General features: G+C 47.1%; 1 pseudogene; it reads right to left on the bottom strand.

Annotated features, from left to right (window-relative positions):
- LOC130023739 (mdm2-binding protein-like) overlaps nucleotides 1-23,203 on the bottom strand; it is a 39,454-nt pseudogene extending 16,251 nt beyond the window's left edge.
- Nucleotides 23,204-26,698: the final 3,495 nt, after the last annotated feature.

Here is a 26,698-nt window from a genome sequence, read left to right on the forward strand (position 1 = left end):
CAGATCTTTTTATAGGCCAAAAAAGGCTCCAAGGTGAACTGTATGGTTTGTTTTCCATTAGCCTCCATTCTTCAGGTCAGAATATACTCTAGGTTCTATATGTACATAAATGTACATAAATATAAGCAAATTTGATATATATGTAATTTATATGATATATTTATATATTATGTATAACACACAAATACTATCTCTGTATATTTGTTGTTGGCTCACACCTGGCAGTGCTCAGGGCTTACTCATGGATTTGCAATTCTTTGGTGCTCAGGGGGCCATTTGGAATTCTGAGGATTGAACCAAGTTTGACCACATGCAAGGCAAGCACCCAACCCCTCTTGTTCCATACTCTGGATTTGAAATGGTGTTTCTGATACCGTTTCCTGTGGTTTCCCTTGTAGGCAAGAGTCCACTGGTCGGGCATTTTCAAGAGGTCGCGTGTTAGCCGTACAGTGCTCTCTGATGTTCTTATCAGCCTTTTCCACTTTCCAGTGTCTGTCCAGTTCTCTGGGCAGCTGATAGGCCAGTTCCTCTCTGCATCTCCACGGCTGGATTTGCAGTCACTCGTTTCATCCCATCTTGATTCCTTCCCGAAGAAACTCAACATCTGGTAACTTGTACCAACCTTCCTGTTTTACCTCGAATCAAACCAACTGAGTTTTTACTTGTTGGACTGTGTATGAGAACAATGGGTCATTGTTTGACTTACCAGTTCAGGAACAGGGGTCTTCTTATCCCCAGGCCCCACTGTGTGACCCACCACTCCAGCAGCTGCCTCTCCACACCTTTATCCAGTCCATTCCTCTTGCAGCACAGATTACCCTGGGTGGGCAAAAAGGGGCTCTGCATCTGGTTCATGGCCTTTTCATGTGTCTATCCAGCTCTCTGGGCTGCCTCTAGGTCATTTCCTCTCTGCAACTCCAGGACTGGCTTTGGAGTCACTGCTTTCTCCTCATCTTGATTAATTCCCTGGGAATTTCAACCAGGTGCCTTGTACCAACCTGCCTGATTTACCTTGAATTTACCCACATGTGTTTTTCCTGAACTGTGTTAGAGCATTGGTTCAATGTTTGACTGACCAGTACAGGATCAGGCATCTTCTCTTTATCCTCAGCCCCCCACTGTGTGAGCAACCACTCCAGCAGCTGCCTCTCCAGTCCTTTATCAGTTCATCCCCCTTGCAGCACGGATTCACCTGGTTGGGCAAAGAGGGTTTCTCTGCATCTAGACCATGGCCCTTTCAGGCTCTTGGAGGAAGCACAAGTGATGTCATAGATGGGCCCTTCAGAAATCCTTTCTATTCTAGCTGTGGTGGCCTGGCTCAGGCCGCCATTGTTCTCGTGGATAGAGGAGGAGTTGGAGGCCTGGCATCATGGCACGACAGAGAGACTATGAAGGCTGTTTTTTTGACAGGACGTGAGCGGCCTCCCGTGAGCGCCCCCCACCGTGAGGGCCTCTCACCTCCGCATATCCACATTGTGAGCAGTGGGGCTATGCCAGCTTTCCAGACGGTTTCACGCTTGTTTTTCACTCATTCCCGATATCCAGGCGGTTCCTGACAGTCGAGAAAGGCTTTTGGGGGACCCAGAGGCTTTGGGAGGTGCAGTGCAGGCTGTGCGGGGGTGCAGGGGTCGTGGGTGTGAGCGAGTGATTGTGCAGGTCACCTTGGCCACGATCACTGCGAACTCCAGAAAGGGTCAGAGGCCGTGTGTGAGGCGCTGAAGGACCTGCCGAGGGCAGGGCTTAGCCCTCCCCAACATGCCAGCACGGACTGCACTAGGACCTGTCCGGGAGCCTTTGTCTCTGGCATCACTAGTGTAGAACCTTTAGATTCACTTCGAAGGGCAGGTCCCATTTTCCCTACAGCAGGAGACCCATTTCGCTGTCCTTTGATTGACTGCCATGGTGTGGTGGGGCTACCCTGTGGCTTGGTCCCTGAGGGTGGGTGGTATTTACAAATGAAACCTTTTCATTATTATCATTTTGGTTGGTCTGTGTACCATATCTGGAGATGCTCAGAGTTTATTTTCAACTCTCCACTCAGGAATTCCTGCTGGTGGTACTCGGGGACCAAGTGGGATGCCAGGGATTGATCTGGGTTGGCTGCATGCAAGGCAGTTTCCATACTCGCTTTGCTGTCTCTCATCCCAAATTTTGTAATTTTCCCCTAGATCAAGTATTTCTGTTCGCTAATGTCCAGTGGCAAAGCACCCCACACATGGAATCTCTCCCTTACCAGACGACCATCAGCTGTTGTGGTGAGTACTGGGGCTAAAGTTTTGAGGGTTTTATTTTAAAGAGAGTTGATTTCTGGGGTGGGTGGTGTTGTTGGGAAAGCTTTGCTGGTGGTCTCTTCTGATGCCGTGGAAATATTTCACTTAGAAAATGCCAGAGCAATAGTAAAGCAAGTAGGGTGCTTGCCTTGAATGTGGTCAACCCAGGTTCGGTCTATGTCTGGTATTCCGTATTGTCCCTGTGCCCCACTAGGACTGAGGCCTGATACTGGAGCTGCAATAACCACGGAGCACTGCCAGTTGTGGTCCAAAATTGAAGCACATGCACACACACACACACACACACGGACATACACAGACAGAGGATGTGAGAGCAAAGAAGGAGTCGTAGTATTCAGGAGAAAACACGGATTTCTGCAGCATACAAAAAAAAAAGCAAGAAAGGGGGCTTAAAGATCCTCGTTAAATGTTTCGCTCTAGGATATGTCTTTAATTAATATCCAAGACATATGAGTCTTGGATATTAACCCTAAATGTTTTAGGCTTGATCAATGAATTGCCACTCCACACCCCCCCTCCCCACAGACAAGTGGTCATATAAGCACTCCAAATCCCCCAGGTTTATATTTAACTCATAAAGTCAAATCATCTGGTGATTCTTGACTTTATATATGTAGGCATTTATTTGTATTTCTCTTTCCCCTATAACCTATATAATCTATTATCTAGCATTATAGAGCAATGTTCTTTGCCTCAAAACAGAAAAACCGTTAATGCTAAGCTCTTAATATTTGTGAGTTAATTGAATCTGAAATATATTTATTGATGGGCTTTCATCATAATTACTTGAATCAGGCTTCAGTTTCCATAGTTTCTAACCCCAGAAAGCTGGATCCCACAGAGAATCTCTTGATGGACCTGGAGCAAGCAGCAAAGCTACCCTGGCTTCATTATGGGACAGTCTAGAAATCATAAAGCACCATCTTGTTTCCAAGCTGTCAGGACCTAAATGACCCGACCCCATGGGGTAGGGGGGAGCAAAACTGGCCTGAGGACTCCATGTGGAATTTATGATAAAAACCCAGCCAGATTTTAACATTAGCTCCTGAACCCCAGAGAAGTAAGTTTTGGAATGTTTATTTCTTACTGTGTATATCCAGATAACTGCAAATATTAATAAGAAGTAAACTTGATTGTTTAATATGTATAAGCAGGGAAAGAGCAAAGCACACGGATGCTTGTGGTCCCAAGCGGATTTCTTTGTATAGTCTCAGACAGAACCTCTCTTGAGTTAATTCCCCCAAAAGACATGTCTCTGTTGAAACGCTTGACCTCTGTAAATGATAAATCACAATACATGCTGTCCTATACTGCGAACTCCTTCAGATATTCTATAAGTATGCTAATTGGTTCTGAATTAAATTAAAGGTCCACTATTCACTGTCCATTGGCGGGGCCTTGGCCATCCCGACCCCCCAATACGGGACTGCACTGGGCCCTGTCTGGTCTGATCTGGTTTGCCCCAACGGGACGAGTCAAGCAGAAACTCCAGATCTACTTTGAGGGGCATCGCCTCAGCCCCCACTGGCAAAAGGCAGGTTTTTGTCCGTCTTTTTCTTTGGTTGCCATAAAATGCGTGGCCATGTCGGGTGTGTCTCACAAGTGGCTGGGGTTTGCCAATGAAATTTGACGTTCTACCCTGTCTTTTTTTTTTGTTGGTTGTTTATTTTTTTCCGGAGGTGCTCCACCTGGAGATGCTCATGTTTCACTCCTGCCTCTGTGCTCCCTCATTGCTCTCAGGGTTGTAGCAGATGCAGATGATTGGTTGGGGTCAGTAAGGCAAGTATCCTGCCTGCTAATCTCTATCTTACCGCAATTTAGTGCTTTTTTTCAGTCAGGAATTTCTGCTCCCACACGTCAAGAAGCGAACCACCCCTTCACTCTTCATCTCTCCCTGATCAGGTGAATTCCTGCGACTGGCCATTGGGTGAGTACAGTGGGTTGAGGTTTTGTTTTTGTCAGTTGTATTTTTAAGGAAGATAGTGTTTTGTTGAGATGGGGACCTTTACTCGGGGTTCACTTTTAGTGCTCTGTGGAAGAATTTACTTAGCAATGGCCAGAGCTATAGTACAGAGATCAGGGCATCTCAGGATTCCTCAAACCTGGCAAGACTGATCCCTCAGTGCAGAGCTCAGAATCACTCCTGAGCACTGCCGCTTTGGCCCAACACACACACACATAAACACACACACACACACTAACACAAGAAATATATGAGAGCAGAGACAGAGAAGAATAAGGATTCAGGAGAAACCAGAAACTTTTGCAGCATAGAAAAAGCCATTAAACAGGGTTTTAAGGATGCGCTCTTTGACTCTTTAGACTCGTTGTGAGAATTTGTCTTTGCATGTGATTTTTTCTTAGGAGGAAGCTCTGGGATAGGGTTCATGGCGGGGGTGACTGACTGCTATCTGAGGCCACTTTTGTCCCTGTTTGTTTTGTTCTATTTACATTGGATGGTGCTCAAGAAGTACTCCCAACTCAGTGCTCAGGGGTCACTCCTGTTTGAACTTGGGGATCATTTTGGGTGCTAGTGATCCAAGGATAACCTCCTGTGTTTTTTTGTTGTTGTTTTGCTTGCGAGGTGATGGAGACCAGACATCATGATTCTTGGGATTATTCCTGGCTCTGCATTGCAACACTGCACCACAGGGTTCTTAGTGCACCATATGGACAGCAGGGATCGCCAGCCCTACCCAGGTTTCCTGGACCCACGGTACTGTTACTCCATCCTGCTGTTTTGCTTTCTTTCATATTTGTTTCTGTGGCATAGTGGAGATGCTTATGGTTTTCTCTTGGCTCTGTGCTCTGGATTCACCCCTGACGGTCATCAGGACCCAGGGTGTGCAGGTTCTGTATGTGCCCTGGCAACTGCAGTAATTCTCGCCAGGACATGCATTTCCCGTTTTATCATTCCTGCTCTGGAGAGTGTTGCCTGCTCAGTCACACAATCTCATGTTCACTCACTGCAGTGTGCACAGTTCTGAGCATGTGCCTGACTCTGAGAGCAAAGGATCTCTGGGGCCAAGTCACTTTTACCTGCCCAGGGATGATTTGGGGAGCCCAGATAAAAGAGTTCTGAGTCCTCACATAGCTTTGAGTCACTCGCTGGACATTGTGTGTCCCCTTCTCATCCCTAGAACATAGAACAGGGAATGTAGGATATGGCATTGGGGGTGAGGGGGCGTCTAGTGTATTGTTCCCACTCAGTGTTTTATTTTTTTGGTCCTGTTGCGTTTCTGCTCAGGTGTTGCCCTCTGCAGTTCTCATTGGATGTATCCCTGGAATGGAAGTCCAGAATCTGTCTAGAACCTGTCCAGAATCTTCTAGTATAGTGTTGTTGTAGCAGATCTGGCTTCCTGTGAGGGATTCCTGGGCTCATTATTCCAACATGTGGGTGGCAGCTGGTTTCTCCTGACAGGTGTGGGGAGAGGGAGAGGCGCTGAACTCCTCTAGGGTGCTGGGGTGGCTCATCCTCTCACGCCCCATACTATGGGGTGGGATGGCCTCAATCCTGTCCTTTCTGTTTGTTGGTTCAGGGAACGGTGACTTTTCCCGATGTGACTCTGAGCTTCATCCCGTAGGAATGGATGGAGGTCAGAATGCTAAGTGTGTGCAGGGTACAGGCAAACCCCAACCTGCTGGAGTATCTCCCCAATCCCTGGCTTTATTTCTTATGAGTTCAACTTAATTTTTTTGCTTTGTTTGTTCTATTTTGTGACCCAGCTTGTGATGGGCATAGGTGACTCCAGGATCTGCACTCAGGAATCACTCCTGGTTTGATCTCTGGCATTCAATTTGGTCCTCAGGCACAGCCTGAGGAGTATTTCCTCAGCCTAGAACTAGGAAAAAGCCCTTTATATTGCTGTATGTGACCCAAAACAAACCAAATGAATTTACTTTTCTTTCCACACTTAATTTGAGTGTTTTGCTACTTCTCCTGGTATTGTTTGAGGGACACACTCGGCATTTTCATTATCTTTTATTTGTAATTTTAAAATTTAGGGCCAGAGTGATAGCATAGTGACTAGGGCGTTTCCCTTACACGCCGCCGACCTGGGTTCGATTCCTCTGCCCCTCTCATAGAGCTCGCAGGCCACCAAGACTGTTCCACCTGCATGTCAAAGCCTAGCAAGCTAGCCATGATATATTCGATATACCAAAAGCAGTAACAAGAAGTCTCACAATGGAGATGTTGTTGGTGCCCACTCGAGAAAATCGATGAACAATGGGAGGACAGTGCTACAATGCATTTAAAATGCATTCATTCGGTTTTTTTGGGGGGGTTGGGTCACATTCAGTGGTTTTCAGGGGTAACTCCTGGCTCTGCCCTTAGGAATCACTCCTGGCAGTGCTCAGGGACCATATTGAATGCTGGGATTTGGACCCCGGTGGTTTGCATGCAAGGCAAATGCCCTGCCCACTCTGCTATCATTGTAGCCCCTAAGATCATTTATTTTTTAGAGTCCCACCCCCTCAGTTGCTGTTTTGCTCAGTGCTTGGGGTCACCGAAAGTGATCTTGAGAGGCCAGGTCGTGTCCGGCATCAAGTCAGAAGTTCTGCATTCAAAGTATGTTCCCAATCCTGTGCATTGTTGCCCTGCCTCCATTGAATTCTATAAAGGTTTTTAAAATTTGTTTTGGGCCAAACCAGCAGTACTGAGTGTTTCTTCCTGGGCTCTGCACTCAGGGAACATGCCTGTCTGATGGGGGACATTATGGGGTCGTGGGGGATCAAACCTGGATTGACCATGGGCAAGATGATCGCCCAACGTGCTGTACTACCTGCTACACTCCATCTCCCCTCCCCTTTTTATTTGCTTTTTGGGTCATACCTGGCAATGCACAGGGTTTACTCCTGGCTCTTCACTCAGAAATTACTCCTGGTGGTGCTCGGGAGACCATATGGGATGCTTGAATTGAACCCGGGTCGTCTTTGTACAAGGCAAATCCTGTACCCATTGTGCTATCACTACAGCCCCTTCCCATTTCTTTTTACCTTAATGTATATTTGTGGGGCTTGCCATCCTTGTCCTTGCATGACTGCTTGGGTTTACTCCAAACTCTGCACTCAGAGTGAACTCAGGGCCTCCAGTTGCTGGTATCCTGGAAACGGGGTCCAGCAGTCATTGATCACAGAGATACAGGTAAAAGTAGGATCTCTACTTGGAAAGTTGACTGTGAAGGCCAATTTTGTTCGGACATGAACACCCCACTCCTCCCCATCTCCACACTGTGAGCGACAGCGATTCACCAGCTTGGGGGCTGCTTTAGTGCTTGCTTTTTACTTGTTCCCCAATATCCATGTGGTTCCTGAGGAGCCGTGGAGGCCTAAGGAGGACGAGGGACTTTGTGGAGTATTGTGGGGGCTGTACTGGGGTGCAGGGTTCGTGGGTGTGAGTGTGTGATCCTGGGGCGTCCTGCAGCCACGATTGCCTCCAAGTCCTAAATGGGCCTGGTGGTTGGGAGCAAAGCTGAGAGAGGGCTTGGGGGTTTGGGACCTATATCACAGCACTTAGAGCCTTTGCTATCCACTTTGCAACCCGATTCCATCCTGTGAGCACCACCAGGACAGATTCCTGAGTGCAGTACCAGGAATAAATGCTTAGCATCGGCTGTGTGCCCTCCAAAAAAGTAATCCAGAAACCTGATTGATTTTGAGAGGCAGGGCGGTAGCTCCCAAAAACAAAGGACCGTGTTGCTTTCAGTCATGTATTTATCAGTTACCATGATGTTCAGGACTATACTGAGAGTGTGGTTGTCACAAGTGGTTTGGGTTTGCAAATGAAAACTTATTTTTTGGGTTATTTTTTGTGTGTTTTGGTAGGGAGGGTATGAGGAGGACACCTATGCCTCTAGATAATCAGGGCTTACTCCTGGCTCTGGCTCAGGTATTATTATTGGTGGTGCTCTGGGCTCCATAAAGGATTCCGAGGATTTATCCATGGAAGCAAGGCAAGCACCCTACACCTTTACTGTCTGTCCAGTTCCAGTGTTGGCGTTTTTGTACATCAGGGAATTCTGCTCTGTCACATTAAGTTGCAAAGCCCCCACATTTCTCCTCATCTCTCTCTGATTAGGTTTCCCAGGCTTTTAGGGTGAGTCTGTGGGTAAAAGTTTTTTTTTTTTAAGAATTTAAAGCCTTGTGTTTGTGGGTCCTGCCGAGGATGGGTGGCTTGGAGTTGCTGACCCTCCCAGTGCATGATGTGCTGGTCCCTGTGCCTTTGGCCTGGACATCTCAAGGGTAACCAGCAAACTCTTAGGGGCAGGGCCCCACCCTTAACGCATGAGACTTAGTTATTGCCTATCCTTTCCCTGGTCGCCATGATGGGTGCAGCCATCTGGCATTTCGGTCTGGTTTCAAAATGAAAATCATTTTAATTATCATCTTGTTTACTTCTGTACCACATTGGAAATTCTCAGGGTTTCTTCTTGGCTCCATGCTCAGGAATTTCTGCGGGCCGATTTAGTGGACCCTAAGGGATGCCAAGTAGTTACCTGGGTTGACAGTGTGTAATCAGCTTCCTATCCACTTTACTCTCTCTTGCTCAAAGTTTCTTTTCTTTTCTTTTTTTTTATTAGTGAAGCACCATGAGGTACAGTTGTAGATTTACAAATCTTTGTGCTTGGGTTTCGGACATACAATGATCAAATACCCATCCCTCCACCAGTGCCCATTTCCCCCCACCCCCCCTCCCACCCTGCCTCTGTGGCAGGGCATTCCCCTTTGTTCTCTCTCTCCTTTTGGGTGTTGTGGTCTGCAAAAGAGGCATTGAGTGGCAATCATGTTCAGTCCATAGTCTACTTTCAACATGCATTTCCCCTCCTGGGAGGATCCTCCAAACACCCTTTATTTGGTGCTCCCTTCTCTATCTGAACTGCTCTTTCCCCTAGAATACCCGGCTGGCCTCTAAGCTATGGAGTAATCCTCCTGGTGTTGATCTCAGCTATTCTTAGTATTAATCTCATATTTTGTTGCTTTATATCCCCCAGATGCATGCAATCTTTCTATGTCTATCCCTCTCTTTCTGACTCATTTCGCTTAGCATGATACTTTCCATATTGTACCACTTGTATGTAAATTTCATGACTTCACCTTTTCTAAGAGCTACATAGTACTCCATTGTGTAGATGTACCAAAGTTTCTTTAACCAGTCATCTGTTCTTGGGCACTCAGGTTTCTTACAGTTTCTGGCTATTGTAAAGAGTGCTGCAATGAACAAACAAGTGCAGATGTCACTTCGACTACACATTTTTGCTTCTCTGGGGTATATTCCCAGGAGTGGTATCGCTGGGTCAAATGGGAGCTCAATTTCTAAGTTTTTGAGAAACGTCCATACTGTTTTCCAAAAGGGCTGAACTAGTCGGCATTCCCACCAACAGTGAAGGAGGGTCCCTTTCTCCCCACATCCGCGCCAGCATCTGTTGCTTTTGTTCTTTTGAATGTGGGCCAGTCTCTGAGGTGTGAGATGGTATCTCATTGTGGTTTTGATCTGCATCTCCCTGATGATTAATGATGTAGAGCATTTTCTCATGTGCTTTTTTGCCATTCGGATTTCTTCTTTGAGAAAGTTTCTGTTCATTTCATTGCCCCATTTTTGGATGGGGTTGGATGTTTTCTTCATGTGGAGTTCAACCAGTACTTTGTATATCCTTGATATCAACCCCTTGTCAGATGTGTATTCGGTGAATATCCTTTCCCATTCTGTAGACTGTCTTTGTATTTTGGTCACTGTTTCTTTGGAGGTGCAGAAGCTTCTTAGTTTAAGATAGTCCCATTTATCTATCTCTGTTTTTACTTGCTCGGCCAGTGGCGTGGCATCTTTGAAAGTACCATTAGCCTCAATGTCATGGAGGGTTTTGCCAACTTTGTCTTCAATGTACCTTATGGTGTCTGGTCTGATGTTGAGGTCTTTAATCCATTTTGATCTTACTTTTGTACATGGTGTTAGGCAGAGTTCTGAGCCCATTTTTTTGCATGTAGCCATCCAGTGCTGCCAGCACAATTTGTTAAAGAGGCTTTCCTTACTCCACTTCACATTTCTTGCACCTTTATCAAAGTTTAGATGATCATATGATTGAGGGGAGATGTCAGTGTATTCAACCCTGTTCCATTGGTCTGCAGTTCTGCTTTTGTTCCAGTACCACGCTGTTTTAATTATTACTGCTTTGTAGTACAGTTTGAAGTTCTGGAGGTTGATTCCTCCCATTTTCTTTTTCCCAAGAATTGCTTTAGCTATTCGTGGGGGCTTATTGTTCCATATAAATTTCAGGAGTGTTTGCTCCATTTCTTTGAAGAATGTCATGGGTATCCTTATAGGGATTGCATTGAATTTATACAATGCTTTTGGTAGTATTGCCATTTTGACAATGCTAAGTCTCCCGACCCATGAGCAGGGGATATCTTTCCATTTCCTCATGTCCTCTTTTATTTCCTGAAGTAGCGTTTTGTAGTTTTCTTTGTACAGGTCCTTTACTTCCTTAGTTAAGCTGATTCCTAGGTACTTGATTTTCTGGGGCACAATTGTGAACGGGATTGTTTTTTTCATGTTGCTTTCTTCTCTCTCACTGTTTGCATATAGGAAAGCCATGGACTTTGATTTTAGCCATGGGTATTGATTTTATAGCCTGCAACTTTACTATACGAGTCTATTGTTTCTAGGAGTTTTTTGGTGGAGGTTATTGGGTTCTCTAAGTATAGTAACATATCATCTGCGAATAGTGAGAGCTTGATTTCTTCCTTTCCTACCTGAATGCCCTTAATATCTTTTTCTTGCCTAATCGCTACTGCAAGTACTACCAGTACTATATTGAACAGCAGTGGAGAGAGTGGGCATCCTTGTCTCGTCCCTGATCTTAGAGGGAAGGCTCTCAGTTTTTCCCCATTGAGGATGATGCTTGCTGTAGGCTTGTGGTAGATGGCTTTAACTATGTTGAGGAAAGTCCCCTCTATACCCATTTTGGCTAGGGTTTTCATCATAAACGGGTGCTGGACCTTGTCAAATGCTTTCTCTGCATCTATTGATTTGATCATATGCTTTTTATCTTTTCTTTTGTTGATATGGTGGATTATGTTGATTGATTTCTGAATGTTAAACCATCCTTGCATCCCTAGGATGCATCCTACTTGGTCATGGTGTATGATCTTTTTGATGAGTAGTTGGATTCTATTTGCTAGTAGTTTGTTGAGGATCTTTGCATCTGTGTTCATCAGGGATATCGGCCTGTAATTCTCTTTCTTTGTGGTATCTCTGTCTGCTTTTGGTATCAGTGTGATATTCGCTTCGTAGAAACTATTCGGAAGTGTTTTTGATATTTCAATTTCGTGTAAAAGCTTAAAGAGGATTGGGAGTAAGTCTTCTTTAAAGATTTGGAAGAATGCAGTATTGAAACCATCCGGGCCAGGGCTTTTGTGCTTGGGGAGACTTTTTATTACCATTTCAATTTCCTTGATGGTGATAGGTCTATTTAGGTATTCCAGGTCTTCTTGGTTCAGCCTTGGGAGTCTGTAGGAGTCTAGGAATTTATCCATTTCCTCAAGGTTTTGATGTTCCGTGGCATAAAGCTTCTCAAAGTACTCCCTGAGGATCCTTTGAATTTCTGTAGTTTCTGTTGTGATGACCCCCTTTTCATTTCTGATTCGGTTTATTAGGGTTTTCTCTCTCCCTTTCTTTATGAGTTTTTCTAGAGGCTTATCAATCTTGTTAATTTTCTCAAAGAACCAGCTCTTGGTTTCATTGATCTTTCGGATTGTTTTTTGGGTTTCCATCTCGTTAATCTCTGCTCTGAGTTTTATTATTTCCTTCCTCCTGTTTGGGTTGTGCTCCTTTTATTGGTCCTTCTCCAAGCTCTTAAGCTGTGAGGTTAGTTTATTTATGTGGGCTCGCTCCTCCTTTCTGAGGAATGCTTGTAGAGCTATAAACTTTCCTCTTAAGACAGCTTTTGCTGTGTCCCATGTTTTGGTAACTCGTGTCCTCATTTTCATTCGTTTCTAGGAATCTTTTGATTTCCTCTTTGATTTCCATTCTAAGCCACTCGTTGTTCAATAGCGCACTGTTTAATTTCCAGGTGTTTAATTTAGTTTTCTGTTTTTGTGTGTGATTTACTTCTAATTTAAGCGCATTGTGCTCTGAGAAGATTGTTGATACAATCTCTATCTTCTTAATTTTATGGAAGTATGTTTTGTGGCTCAGCATGTGGTCTATCTTGGAGAATGTTCCATGTACACTTGAGAAGAATGTGTATTGAGCCTTTTGAGGATGAAGTGTCCTGTATATATCTACTAAGTCCCTTTCTTCCATTGTTTCCCTCAGATTAAGTATGTCCTTGCTGAGTTTGAGTCTGGTTGATCTATCCAGAGGTGACAAAGCGGTGTTGAAGTCTCCCACTAGTATTGTGTTGCTATTGATGTCTTTTTCCAAATCTATGAGTAGTTATTTTAAGTACTTTGCTGGTCTCTCATTAGGTGCATATACATTTATTATTGTATGTTCTTCCTGTTGTACAGATCCTTTGATCACTAAGAAATGGCCTTCACTGTCTCTTATGACCTTCTTCCCTCTGAAATCGATGTGGTCTGATATTAAGGTGGCTACCCCAGCTTTTTTATGGGAGCTGTTTGCCTGTAGGATTGTTTTCCAGCCTTTGACTCTGAGTCTGTGTTTGCTTTGACTATTAAGGTGTGTTTCTTGCAGGCAGCAGAATGTTGGGTTCAATTTTCTAATACATCCTGCCACTCTGTGTCTTTTAATTGGTGCGTTTAGCCCATTGACATTGAGAGATATTATTGTTATGGGATTTTGTCCCATTGTTCTGTTGAAATTAGGTGTATTTGAGGGGCCTGTCCTGTCTTAAAGTAGCCCATTTAGTTGTACTTGTAACCATGGTCTTGAGTCTATGAAGTTCCTGAGCTGTTGTTTGTCTGTGAAACTTTGTGTTGTTCCTTCTATTATGAATGAGAGTCTCGCTGGATACAGTATTTTTGGAGAGGCATTTATTTCATTGAGTTTTTTCACTATGTCCCACCACTGTTTTCGGGCCCTGAGGGTTTCATCAGAAAAATCAGATGTGAATTTTAAGGATGCTCCTTTGTAAGAGATTTCTTTCTTCGATCTTGCTGCTTTCAGAATTTTGTCTCTGTCTAAAGTTTTGGTCATTTTGATCAGGATGTGTCTTGGGGTATTTTTGTTTGGATTTCTTCTAGCTGGTACCCTTTGGGCCTCCTGAATATGGTCACAAGTTTTCTTCAGCTCTGGAAATGTTGTAGTAATGATGTCTTTGACAGTTTCTTCTTCATCAGGGTTTTCTTCCTGTCCCTCTGGGACTCCAATAATTCTTATGTTACCCCTCTTGGCTTCATCACGATCTTCTCTTGCCATCTGTTCCCGAACTGTGAGTCTCTTTTCCATTTTCTGCTATTTTCTGGCGAGTCTCTGAACTTCATCTTCAAGCTCACTGATTCTGTTCTCAGCCGCTGTTACTCTGCTTCTGAGGCCTTCCACTGAGGTTTTCAATTCGCCTACCAGGGTTTTCAGGTCCGACATTTCCGATTGCATTTTTCTCATTTCTGCCTTCAAATCCTCTTGTCTTTTATTGGCATTGCTTTCCATTGTTTCTTTTAGTTCCCTAAGCATCCTAAGTAGCTCCCTTCTGAATTCCTTGTCAGAGAGGTTGTCTAATACTACAATACTGTTGGTGTCTTCTGGGCTAGCCTCTTCAATAAGAAAGTTTGGTGGGCTTTTGCGTTGCTTTACCATTGTGACCAGTGTGCTTTAGTCCTTCACGTTCACTGTTACTATTCAGGTTGAGTGAGGAGAGAGTTCCCGGATCCGTTCAGCTTTGTTGCCGTGGGATATGATGTTGCCTCAGTTCCCGTCCCGTGCAGATCAAGGGAGAAAAACGGCAATTCTAGGGGATCGAGCTAGCTGCGCATTCCCTGGGGGAGTCTCAAGCCGTGGGGCAGGCTGTACCTGGTTGAATGAGGAGAGACTGCCAGGAGCCGTTCAGTTTTGTTGCCGAACAATGGGCCTTGGTTCCCGTCTGGCACAGGTTATACTATTCCCTCTTGTAGTGGGAAAGGATTATGGATAAGGTTTTGTCGATTGTAGGCACCCTTCTACGTTTTTGAGTTTGACGTTCTTCTCAGTCAGGCATTATTCTTTGTTTTATAACCGAGATTGAGTGAAACTTTTGGAGGAGGTGCTATTTGGAACTGAACTTATACAGCTGTTTTCACACAGGTCTTTGTTGGAACTTGAGTAGGCGAGTGTGTTGTTGTTGGATTGTAGTAGAAGAGGCAGGAAATTTTTGGTTGGTATTAGGCAGCAAGTTGTGGGATGGGAGTCTTGAGTGCTTGATGTGAGCGATATAACTGCGGCCGGGTTAGCGGCCGCCTGCCAAGGAGAAGGCCATGCCCACTTTTAAGAGGCCACGCCCCTTTCCTGGTGGCCACGCCCCTAGCCTGTCCCATGCGACTCCCACCCAGGATCCTGGAATGGAGGAAGGGTGGTCCATAGTCTCCCCACTGGGCTTCAGGCGGGAATCTGAGGTGTGGCTGGGGGGGCAGGAGCACTTCCCGGCTGGACGCCCCCGACCCACCTGGAGGGGAGGGGCGGACGCACTGGTGGTCGGTCCCCCGGAGATGGACGGGCACTTTCCCCACTGGGCTTCAGGCGGGAATCTGAGGCATGGCTGGGGGGCAGGAGCACTTCCCGGCTGGACGCCCCCGACCCACCTGGAGGGGAGGGGCGGACGCACTGGTGGTTGGTCCCCCGGAGATGGACGGGCACTTTCCCCACTGGGCTTCAGGCGGGAATCTGAGGCACGGCTGGGGGGGCAGGAGCACTTCCCGGCTGACCGCCCCTGACCCACCTGGAGGGGAGGGGCGGACGGACTGGTGGTCGGTCCCCCGGAGATGGACGGGCACTTTCCCCACTGGGCTTCAGGCGGTAATCTGAGGCACGGCTGGGGGGGCAGGAGCACTTCCCGGCTGACCGCCCCTGACCCACCTGGAGGGGAGGGGCGGACGGACTGGTGGTCGGTCCCCCGGAGATGGACGGGCACTTTCCCCACTGGGCTTCAGGCGGGAATCTGAGGCACGGCTGGGGGGGCAGGAGCACTTCCCGGCTGACCGCCCCTGACCCACCTGGAGGGGAGGGGCGGACGGACTGGTGGTCGGTCCCCTGGAGATGGACGGGCACTTTCCCCACTGGGCTTCAGGCAGGAATCTGAGGCACAGCTGGGGGGGCAGGAGCACTTCCCGGCTGGCCGCCCCCGACCCACCTGGAGGGGAGGGGCGGACGCACTGGTGGTCGGTCCCCCGGAGATGGACGGGCACTTTCCCCACTGGGCTTCAGGTGGGAATCTGAGGCGCGGCTGGGGGGGCAGGAGCACTTCCCGGCTGGCCGCCCCCAACCCACCTGGAGGGGAGGGGCGGACGGACTGGTGGTCGGTCCCCCGGAGATGGACGGGCACTTTCCCCACTGGGCTTCAGGCGGGAATCTCCTTTTCTTTTCTTTTTTACCAGTTAAGAATATATCCTTCGAGGATCATAGTGATAGTACAGAGATAAAGTGGTTTTCTTGCACATGGCCAACCCAGGTTTGATCGCTGGCATCACACATGGTCCTCTGAGCAGCTGCAGGAGTAATTACTGAGTGCAGAGCCAGGAGGAAACACTGAGTATTGCTAGGTTTGACGAGAAAGGAAAAAAAAGAATATGTAGGAATATCTGCTTCTTAAAGTCAAGGATCAATGCACCCCCCCCGCCCATTTCATCTCTCCCTTAGCAGGCTAGCCGCGCTGTGGTTTTGAGTAATGCTATTAAAGTAAGACATTTGAAGGAATATACTTGATTCTTAAGGGTGATGGGGGTGAATTGTACCTTCGCCTTGGGCTCACTCCTGGTGTGCTGGAAATAGTTTATACTTAGAAAGTTCCAGAGCAAGTAGGGTAGTAGGGTGCTTGCCTTGCAAGTGGCCAACCCAGTTTCTGTGTATGTTTGGTATTGCATATGGTCCCCAAACTCCACCAGGACTAATCCCTCATACCAAAGATAGGAATAATCCCTAGGCACTGTTGGTTATTGCCCCCAAACTAAACACACATATATAAACAAACACAGCAGATGTGTGATTAGAGAAAAAAAGAAAAAGTATTCAGGATAAATCATGGACTTCTAAAGCATAAAGTAAGTCCAAAAAGTGATTCAAGGACCCGCTGTACAATCTTTTAAGTCATTCACTGTAGAATTTGTCTTTGCACATGAAATTATTTTTGGTTTTGTTTTTCTTCCTTAGTTGCCTTTTGTTGCAGTATTTGGGGGTAACACCGTGCAATGTTCATGGCTGACTCTGGCTTGGAGTGAAGGTTCATTTCTGCCAAGGGTCACGAACCCATGTGGGGTGATCGGGTATCGAACCTGGGTCAGCCAAGTGCAAGGCAATCACCTTTTCTACTATATCACCACCTGGGCCCAAAGGTATAACATTCATCTATAAAAAGTAGACTCACTCAAGATGTGTGAGACACAGCACACATCCAGTTGTATAGAAAATACCCTAGATATCAGGATAATTTTCCTATACCATAAAATTTTTGCACTGTTTTCAAATAAATTGCTGCAAAACAGGAATGAGTGCTGGATGCAGGCTCATGCAGGTGTGTCTGTGGACTTTATGGCATTCCGGGGAGAAACCTGTGGTGATCTGGCTGGAAGAAAGAGCTCCGAATCCAGCAAAGTGAGGTGTATGTGTAGGGAGTTGTGTAAGTTCACAAAAAAAATGAGCTGGAGTGGACGCATGAAGGATGGAACAGGACCACCAGACTGGTTGGTGATCAGTTGCCGATTATTCCATTCTTCACACAGGACTATGCTAGTCTCACTAAGCTCCCCATTCCAGTGTCACCCTGCCACTCATTCTTGTCTCCTTCTGCCCCCCATGCAAGTCTCTCCACACTCCTTCTTGCAGCCTTGGTCTTTGACCCACCATGTAAGCATTCCTGGTAGCAACTACAGTGAGATGTGGTAGCACAATCAACATAAGAGAGCCCTTTCTTCCCAGGGAAGCGCTTGTAAGATAAGACAAAGACCTCCTAGAGCTAGGAGATCTCCTCAAGGCAGAATACCACCTGGGAGTGTCTACTTACATAATCTTTCTCATCTATTTTTATGGAGACAGAGGTACATAAAGTTTATAGGTTGGCTTTTCTTGGGACTGGTTGCTATAGATCCCAGACTATAGTGCTCAGGCCAGAATAGTCTTTTCTAACCCTAATAGGATCCTAATCCAGCTCTTCCTCATTGGCTTATGACAGAATTTGTCTGTGACCCTTATCTTCACTTATAAGTATTATGGTGCTTGTCCTGTCTCGTTTCAATGCCAGAGTAGATCACAGTTTGACTTTTCCTTGTCACTAACACATTCCTCTGTGCGTGGGGTGTGTGTGTGTGTGTGTGTGTGTGTGTGTGTGTGTGGGTGTGATGTTCAGAGCATTCTGGAGTGAAACCTTTAGTGATCTCCTTGTGGAAGGAGGAGCTCTGAGACAATGAAGGAGAGATGTGTGAGATAACTACAGATGAGTGTCTGGGGTCCCTCCCTATCATGGATCCTGGACAGTGTGTGGATGCTCTGAGCTCTGTAAATTGTGCTACTGACTCCGGGTGCCTCACGCTCCTGGATCCAGGTAACTGTGCTGCGTTCATTCTACCCTTCCTTCACCCAAACTGTCTGTCATGAAAACTTTACTTTGCTTCCTTCACTTGACTTCAATGTTTTCATCTGGCATGTGTCCATGAGATTCCGGACCCTACGTGCCCCACCCCCCTCTGTCCCTTACCAGGCTGGCTCCACAGCCTGCAGTGTTTTGTTGTCTTTCTCAGGAGCAGGAGAACCATCTCCCACCCTGCCCTCTCTGTCACTGCACTTGTTTGCCTTCAGATCATTAGCATGTTTTTTGAGCACTGTAGCACTGTCCTCCCATTGTTCATCAATGTGCTCGAGCAGGCCCAGTAACATCTCCATTGTGAGACTAGTTGTTTCTTTGTTTGGCATATTGATTATGTCACAGGTAGCATGCCAGACATTGCTGTGCAGACGAGATTCTGTCAATAGCTTTCCAGGATCTCCAAGAGGGGAGGAGGAATCGAACTCGGGTTGGCCAGGTCTGCCGGGTGAGCCGTGTGCAAGGCAAACGCCCTAACTGCTGGGCTATCAATCCAGCCCAGTTTTTGAGCATCCTGGAAAAATACTTTTATTTTTTTGTGGGGCCTGGTGTTAATAAGGGGTTATTTCTGGTGGTCCCCAGGGATTCCTTTGAGCCTTGCACAGTGATCAGCCCCTGTCACCCTTGTATGCATACCTTCTGTTCTCTCTATAACCCACTAAGAGATTTTCTTCAACAGTTATGTTTAAAAGCAAATGCGTGAGACCATAACCAAGCTGGTTTGGGTGGAACGACAGTACAGTGGGGAGGGTGTTGATCTTACCCAAGACCAGCACCCTATAAGCTTCCCTAAATATCACCAATTCTAGTCAAATACTGTGAGAAACAGGTAGCCCACAATTTTTTCTGAGAAGCAGCTAGCCCACCTTCTCTCACCCTGCTTGTAAAGATTTTGGGAGGCAGCTATTATGGTCATGAAGGTTATATGACTCTGACTGGGACAGTTGGCTGAAAGTACCATCTGGTGTTTACACAGACGTGGAGCTTGGTAGTCGGGAGTCAGTATACCCATTTCCTGTATCCTCTGTCGGGCTGAAAAGATACCTACTTGATATATGAGAAGCCTTTGCTTTCTTGATGTATTGGAGTTGGGACTGTCTTCTTAATTGGGAATATCTTCTTCATTGGGATTGTTTTCTTAATTGGAATTGCTTTCTTGATATATTGCTCTCGTATGCCTTTGTTCGTTTTTGAAATGTCTGAAGTTATTTCTGCCTTTGGAATTATTTTTATTTGAACCTGCCTCTGGAGCTTGTGTGCCCAGGATGACTCCATAAACCCTTAAGTTGAGCTCTGACATGCTGAGTCAGAATATCTTTGCCCCGGGTACCTGGGGTAATAAAACCTCAATGTGTGGTTTGCATTCCCAGCTGGACTTTCTTGTCTCTCTGAATAAGGAGGGAGTGATCTTCTGGTCCTAACAATACAGAAGGACAAAAATTAGTTTGAGGACTATAACAGCGACCCTCCCAGATGACCTTCCCTTTGCTGCCACTACTCGGCCTGCTCAACCAGGGGTCATTGGATCATTTTGTACCTTACTTGCTGTGACCGATTTTAGAACTCAAACCACAGCTTCAGGAATTGGCATTGCTGTAGTTTGATTTGAGAATGAGGTCACTGAATGAGTTAGGTGGCAAAGCTTGCATGTTGAATATTTTTATGTTAGCGGGTTAGCTCAGTGGAGCAAGCATGTGACTTGAAAGGTTGGGGTCCAGGCTCCATTCCCGAAAAAATGGTCTCTTGACAGCTCAGGAGGAGATGCGTAGCCTAACGCTGGGAGTGGAGGGCCTTAGTCTCCCTGGGCACTGAAATGAGTCAAATTGAAACCTAAATAAATTCTCTTATTTTTTGTACTAATGGAATACTGTGAGTTTGTCTTCTATAGAAAGTTAGCGCAAGTGTTAATTGTGTCAAAGAACTGGTTTATGGGCCTAGTGATAGTGAAGTGGGATGGGCACTTGTTTGGTATGAAGTGGAAACGTGGGCTCCATCCCCAACACCCCATATGGTACCCAGTGCGCCAGTCGGACTCATCCCTGAGCGCTGCTTGTTGTGCCTCCTCCAAAATAAATAGAAATAAGAAATCAAAGCACTGTCCTCGTGTTGTCCATCCATTTTCTCGAGTGTGCACCAGTAACATCTCACAACAAATTGTGAGACTTGCTGTTACTATTTTTGGCATATTGAATACGTCCCGGGGAGCTTGCCAGGCTTTGACATGCTGGCGAGATACTCTTGGTAGCTTGCCGCGCTCTTGAGAGGAATCAAACCCTGGTTGGCCATGTCGGCGGCATGCAAGGCAGATGCCATACCCGCTGTGCTGTCGCTCCAGCCCAAGAAAATAAAAAGAACAAAAACACTCTCTGATCCTGAGAGTAATGTGCTTGTGCTGAGGTGTTTGAAATGTGGTCCATCTTGACAAGTCATGTCCAGGCCTATTCGGGGCAGTAGCGCTGCATCCAGCCTTCCACACTGTCCCGGACAGTGACTTACAGGCCCAAATAGAAGATTGTCAGCGACTACCCGGTGAGGACCAGAGGTCTCCTGAGAATCAAATCTAAGGGATTTGGGGGCATCAGTTTGGCGGACATGCTGGGCAACTGGGCAAAGGTTTGAACAAAGCAAAGGCAAGATGATCCTTTGAAGAATGTCTGTGGCTATCCTCAGGGACCTGTTGTGCTGGGGTCCACCATCAAATCCCACTTGAGCCCTAAAGTTTTTGTGGTCATGATAAAGGGAGACATGGAGACATCAAATTAAATTTGATAAAGTAAAACAAATTATATTCACACCAGAGGGCAGGCTGTCCTGATACACAAGAGCAGCAGCCTCCCAGCAGAAGCACAGGCTAATGGTTAGGAAAAAACACATCCTGCCATATCTGTCATTTTCATAAGCACCTCAAAAATTAGTTTAACTCACTGGGTCCATGAATTGCACCCAGTAAATTTCTCTAGGCATAGTGAAGCAAAAGAGAAAAAGTGATTACACAAAGGAATCAACTATTGATCATTAACCACGTCACTCTTGTGGACCCTAGCCATTTTCCTATTTACTCCATGACCTGGCAGACTCTTTTGTAAAGGGGTTACAATAAATTAAGTATACTAATGCAGTTATCAAATGACTCTGCTAACTGAAAAGTAAACTTGTCCAGCCCATCTGATATTTGACGCTTTGGCAAATGAGACAGCGTCCCTGATTCTTGACTGTTGATGGAGGTTGGAACTCCGAATCCTTTCTCTCATTTGATTGAAACGTCAGGAATGAGACTGTTTCTCATAAACATTGTCTTCGTGAGATTCATTTGTAGTCTACAAATTTCCACACTCACAGTCAAAGTCGGCCAGCATTTGTGCCGCTTGGCTAATAGTTCCCCCATCTCAGCAGGCAATTCCATTCAGCTGTTATTCTTAACAGTTAAGAGTGGTCACATTCCTGGATCCCACCCCTCTCAATTCAGTAGTGTTGGTAGAAAACAAAACTTGGATTTGGAACCAATGAAATGCAAACCATCAAGTAGTGATCAAAAGGATAAAAAAAAGATTTAGATCATCCAAAAGCCCACATAAGGCTACCAAGTGACCAGTATATTTTGCTCTTCTTTTGCTAAATATATGGCTGCATTCTTAGGATTGGATGATACCCTGGGAATTATTTACAGAAGTTTGGGAGTGAGGCTTACCTGTCAGTATTTGATGTTCCTCCTGGCGTTGCTCGGCCCACCATTTAGTATACCAGGGATGGACTCCAGGTGACCAAGATCAATGCGAGTGTCAAGTTTCTGGACTATCCTTCCTTCCCTGAGCACAGAGTCAGGGATAAATCCTTATCCCTAGTGGATTAGGATCCCTGAAAAGAATGAGTAACACAAAACATCATAAATATCTGAATATTACTGCCCAGTGATTTCTGAGCCTTTTGGAGTGGGGGAGTGGAGGGAGGTTTGTGGGTCAGAGCTGCATTGCGGCCCTGGTGGCTCTTTGCAAAGGAATCAACTTTGTTTCCTTGGTGAAAATAGAGACTTTCTCCTCCACATGCTGTCTGTTCACTCCCTCACCCTCCATCTATCCTGATACCCCAAATGTGCCTGTTCTGATCTACCCCAGAAATGGGGAAACAAAAGAACCTTTCTGAGCAGAAAGAACCTGGTCAGGAATACTGGAAGCCTGGCCCTTTAAGGCTCTGACCGGAAATGCAGGTGACATCCCGGGATCCAGGTTTGTTTTCTCCTTCCCCACCTCCTCTTTGGTCTTTCAGGCCAAAGTGCCTTCAACGGGCTCAGCTGTCCTGAGGGGAGCATGGAATGGGGAGCCGAGGGGGAACAGAGGGGCGCGACGGCCGTTTTTTTCGCCGGTTATTGAGTGGTCGCTCTGGGCCTCATCCCAGACTTCCATGGCCTCAGCCTTGTGAGTGGCACTTGTTTGCTCCATCCCAGGGCAGGGTGTGGTGGCCCCTCCCCAGGATGTCCCAAGTGCCCTTGTGGAGAGGTTTGTCTTACTAATTGTTTTTAGGGAAACAAGGGAGTTTTGCCTGAGGAGAAATTATGCTTATTCGGAAAGGTGGGTTAGGGGTGAATTTAGCCCCAGGCAGGCAGGGCCACACTAGCTTCACTCAAGGCTAAAACATGAGGTGGAGGCGGGAAAAATCAGCTTGAGGAGCGAAAGTCATTTGGGAAGTGTCAGAAACAAGGAAAATAAGAACAAACCGAAGAGAAAGTGTTTTCTTTTTAAATTTGTTTTTGATTGGGTCCCTGAAGGCAGAGCCTGAAATAGGCCCTCAATACGTGCATGGAGAGGAGACCCCAGAACAAAACAAAAGAAATCCAACCAAATCGCTCCCCCAGTTTCCACCTCTCACGTCTCACATTCGAGCCCACCCTGCATTTCACCCACGTCCCACCCCAGGTCTTTGTTTCAAACCCCAATGGGTGCCCGGCCTCCAGAGGCTCCGTCTGGTCCTGGAACCAGAGTGTGTACACCCTCCCCAGTGGGGCAGCTGCTGTAACTGCCAGCATGGACACCACCTGGCAGCAGCTGCCCACCCAGGTACAAGCCCAAGGGCAGGGCTGGTGGCTATGAAGGGGGAGAGGCTACAGGGGTCCTCTGGGGGCTCGCTCTGCCACTTCCGTCTCCAGGTGGAAACTAAGGACTCGTCTCTCAGGCCAGAGGAACAGGCGTCAGCCATGATGACGTTTTTGCCTTAGACAACCCAGGATGGGGCAGGGAACTCGCTGCACATCGACATGAAGGCGCTGGGCACAGAGGTCGGCAGCATCCTCCAGAGCAGCCTCAATACGAGGTATCAGAACCCGCACACCAAGGAGCAGATCACCCACTTCATCATTCTGGTGAGAAGGGACCTGGTGGGAGGGAATGAAAGGAGATCCCGCCCTCTGGGGCATCTGATAGGAGGGACTGGAAGAAGGCCATGCCGTAGAGGGTCAGGCAGAAGGGACTGCGAGCAGACCCTGTTACCAGTGGCATTGTGATAGGAGGGGCTAAGAAGAGGCCTCAACTCAAAAGGGTTTTCATGGGAAGGCTGAGAGTACAACCCTCCCATCCGGACTCAGGCCCTACTATCAGAGGGTCCGGACTTGAATTAATTCCCCACCAGTGCCGACCACCATGGAATAACACTATCTGAGTTATATGTGAGATAACTGGGATGAACTCAGTCCAAAGTGGCTGACCCTGAGACACTCACCCCCTCTTGGGCTGAGCCAGGTCCGGGGAAGGACTATTTCTACCCTTTCCTTATGGGACCTCTTTGCTACCTAGATCCTGAGTAAGGGTCAGATCGTGCATGCCAGACACCAGCCAAGGAATCCTGGAAGCATCTACACAACAACCATCATGGATGTGCCCCCAGCTTGCTGCCCTCCTTCCCCATAGTGGCCTTCTACCTACTGCCCCCAGGGAAGACAGGAGGGGACTCTGAACTGGTGTCTAGTTCATTATGAATCTACATGAATGACAGGTTTATGGAGACAGTGAGTCACACTCCCTGTAGTTGTATGGAACCTTCCTTAAGTCAGGGGACCTGCCCAGTTGAATGACTCTTAGTAAGGACAGGGGCGGGAAATGGTGGCTTTTAAGAGTTCTGTCCAGGGGGCTGAAGGTATAGTACAGCGGGTAGGGCATTTGCCTTGCCCACGGCCGACCCAGGTTCGATTCCCAGCATCCAATGTGATTCTCGAAGCATCTCCAGGATTAATACCTGAGTGCAGAGCCAGGAGTAACCCCTGTGCATCACTGGGTCAAAAAGTGAAAAGAAAAAAAATGAGGTCAGCCCAGAGCAGTAGTATAGCGGGTAGAGCACCTGCCTTGCACACAGCCGTCATGAGTTCATTCTCCAATACCCCAGAGGGTTCTGGAGCCACAGTAGGAATTATCTCTAAACCCAGAGCCAGGAGCAAACCCTGAGCACATCCTTCTGTGGCTTAAAAAAACAAAAGGAGAAGGTAGGGACTCAAGCAGGAGACTAGTGAAGGCTGCACACAAGTGTGTGTTGCTGGAACTGGGCTGGTGGAGTTCCCTGAGGCTCTGTGTAGAGGATGAATTTGAAAATGAGCTTGGGGTGGGCTGGGTATCTTTTTTCTTGATCAACTAGTGATTGCATTGAAGAATGAAGATTTAATGCTGAGACTATCATCTCAGAGCAAAGTGGAACTGAAGGTCACGGGCAATGCAGAGGTCACAGTTGTGATGCTGGCAATAAACAAGTATGTATGTCCTGAACAGAAAACACAAGCTCATACAGAAGAAAATGAGACGATGTGGGCTTGGGACCAAGTGGCAGCCTGGGGATTTTATTCTGTTTTACTTTGTGTCAGATTCACACCTGGTCGTTCTTAGGGCTTACTCCTTGCTCTGTTCTCAGGGATCATCCCTAGTGGTTATCAGAGGACCCCCTGGGATGCTGGGGATCAAACCTGAGTCACATGTGTGCATTACAAGCGCCCTTCCCACTCTCCTGTCTCTCCAGCCCCAGTTGCCTGGAAATTTCTAACTAGAGGCTCAGATTCTTCAACTCTTCAGATTGCAACATCTCGACGTGGCTCAAAGGGCAGAACCACATGCTTTATATGTGGGATGCCTGGGCTTAATCCGCAGCATTGCATGGTCCCCTGATCACTCCACCAGCAGTCCCTGACCCTGAGTAGCCCCAAGCACCCATGCTGACCAGCAAATCTAGCGGCTGCCTCTCCTCTCCTTTATGCGAATCCACCTCCCTTGAGCGACTGATTCACGAGAGTGGGGATAATGGTTTTCTTCACACTGTAGTCTGTCCCTTTAGGGCTGTTGACTGGAAGGTAAGTGACATCACAGTGGGCCTTCCTGGTGCTTCTCTTCCTGGAAATGGGTCTGAGAGTCATTGTTCACGTGGGTAAAGGACAAGATAGGGCACAAGCAATGAGACAGGACTGTGAAGATGTGTTTTGATTTGTTGCAGGGCGGGGTTGGCCTCCCGTGAGCACCAGGCGCTTCCTGGTCTCCACACTGTGAGGCCGCGCTATCTGGGGTAGGGGGTGTGCTTTTGCACTGTTTTTCTTGTGTTCCCAGATATCCAGGTGGTTCCTGGGGTATGATGGAGTATTTTGGGGCCACGGAGCTTTTTGGGACATAGGGGGCTGTGGCAGAAGGCAGGGGTCGCAGGTCTGAGTGCCTGATCCCGAGGGGTTCTTCGGCCTTGGTCGCCTTCAGCTCTGAGTTGGTGCAACCATGGCTGGGCGTGGGGCTGAGTGCAGGGGCTACAGGCCTTGGGGTGTGGGACCTGCCGAGGGTGGGGTTTGGCCATACAGACCCTCCCAGCTGCCCCCAGTTTCACTGCTGTAGAATCTCCAGATTCACTTTGAGGGACAGATCCGCAGCCCCCAATTGGCAAGAGACCCTGTTGGTGTCTGACTTTTTCACTGGCTGCCCTCGTGGGTCAGGCCGGGCCGGTGGATCTGTAGGTGGATGGGGTTTGCCAATGATAGTTTCCTTTGGACCTATTTTTGCTGTGGGTAATGGGGGTTTCTGCATGCCCAGAGATACCCCGAGGTCTCTGGCCTCAGCTGTTATTCCTGGCAGTATTCTGGGGGCCTTAGGGATGCAGAAGATTGATTGGTGTCAGCAAGGCAAAAATCCTAACAGGTTTACTCTATGTTGGAATAGGAATATCTGCATCAAGTTGGAAAGACCTCGCAGATCCCTGGGTATTGAGGTGAGTACTGGGGGTAAAATGGGTATATATGTGCACACTTTGTGTGTGTGTACTGAGGGTACAAGTGTGTGTCTGTGTGTAGAAAGTTATTTTCCTTAATTTAATTTTATTTATTTGCCCTTTGGATCACACCCGGTGATGCAAGGGGTTTCTCCTGGTTCTGCACTCAAGAATTACTGTGATGGTCAGTGAACCATATGGATTGCTGAGAATCAAACCCAGGTCGGCAACTTACAAAGCAAATGCCCTACCCACTGTTCTACTGCTCCAGCCCCTGTTTTTTATTTTTTAATTTTTTTAAGGAGTGGGGCTGCCCCAGGCAACCGTAGCCCACAATGTGCCTCTATCACTGGCGCAGCCCTGCGATGACCTGCATGGGGTGCTGATGTACGGAATTTCCTGGCTTCAGAGTTGATTCCTACCTGGGCCTGTGAGAACCTTCTGTGGTACCTAGGGAGGAGTTCCCAGGTCAAG

This window comes from Sorex fumeus, unplaced genomic scaffold (assembly GCF_029834395.1).
Source record: "Sorex fumeus unplaced genomic scaffold, SorFum_2.1 ptg000024l, whole genome shotgun sequence".
Taxonomy (NCBI): Eukaryota; Metazoa; Chordata; class Mammalia; order Eulipotyphla; family Soricidae; genus Sorex; species Sorex fumeus.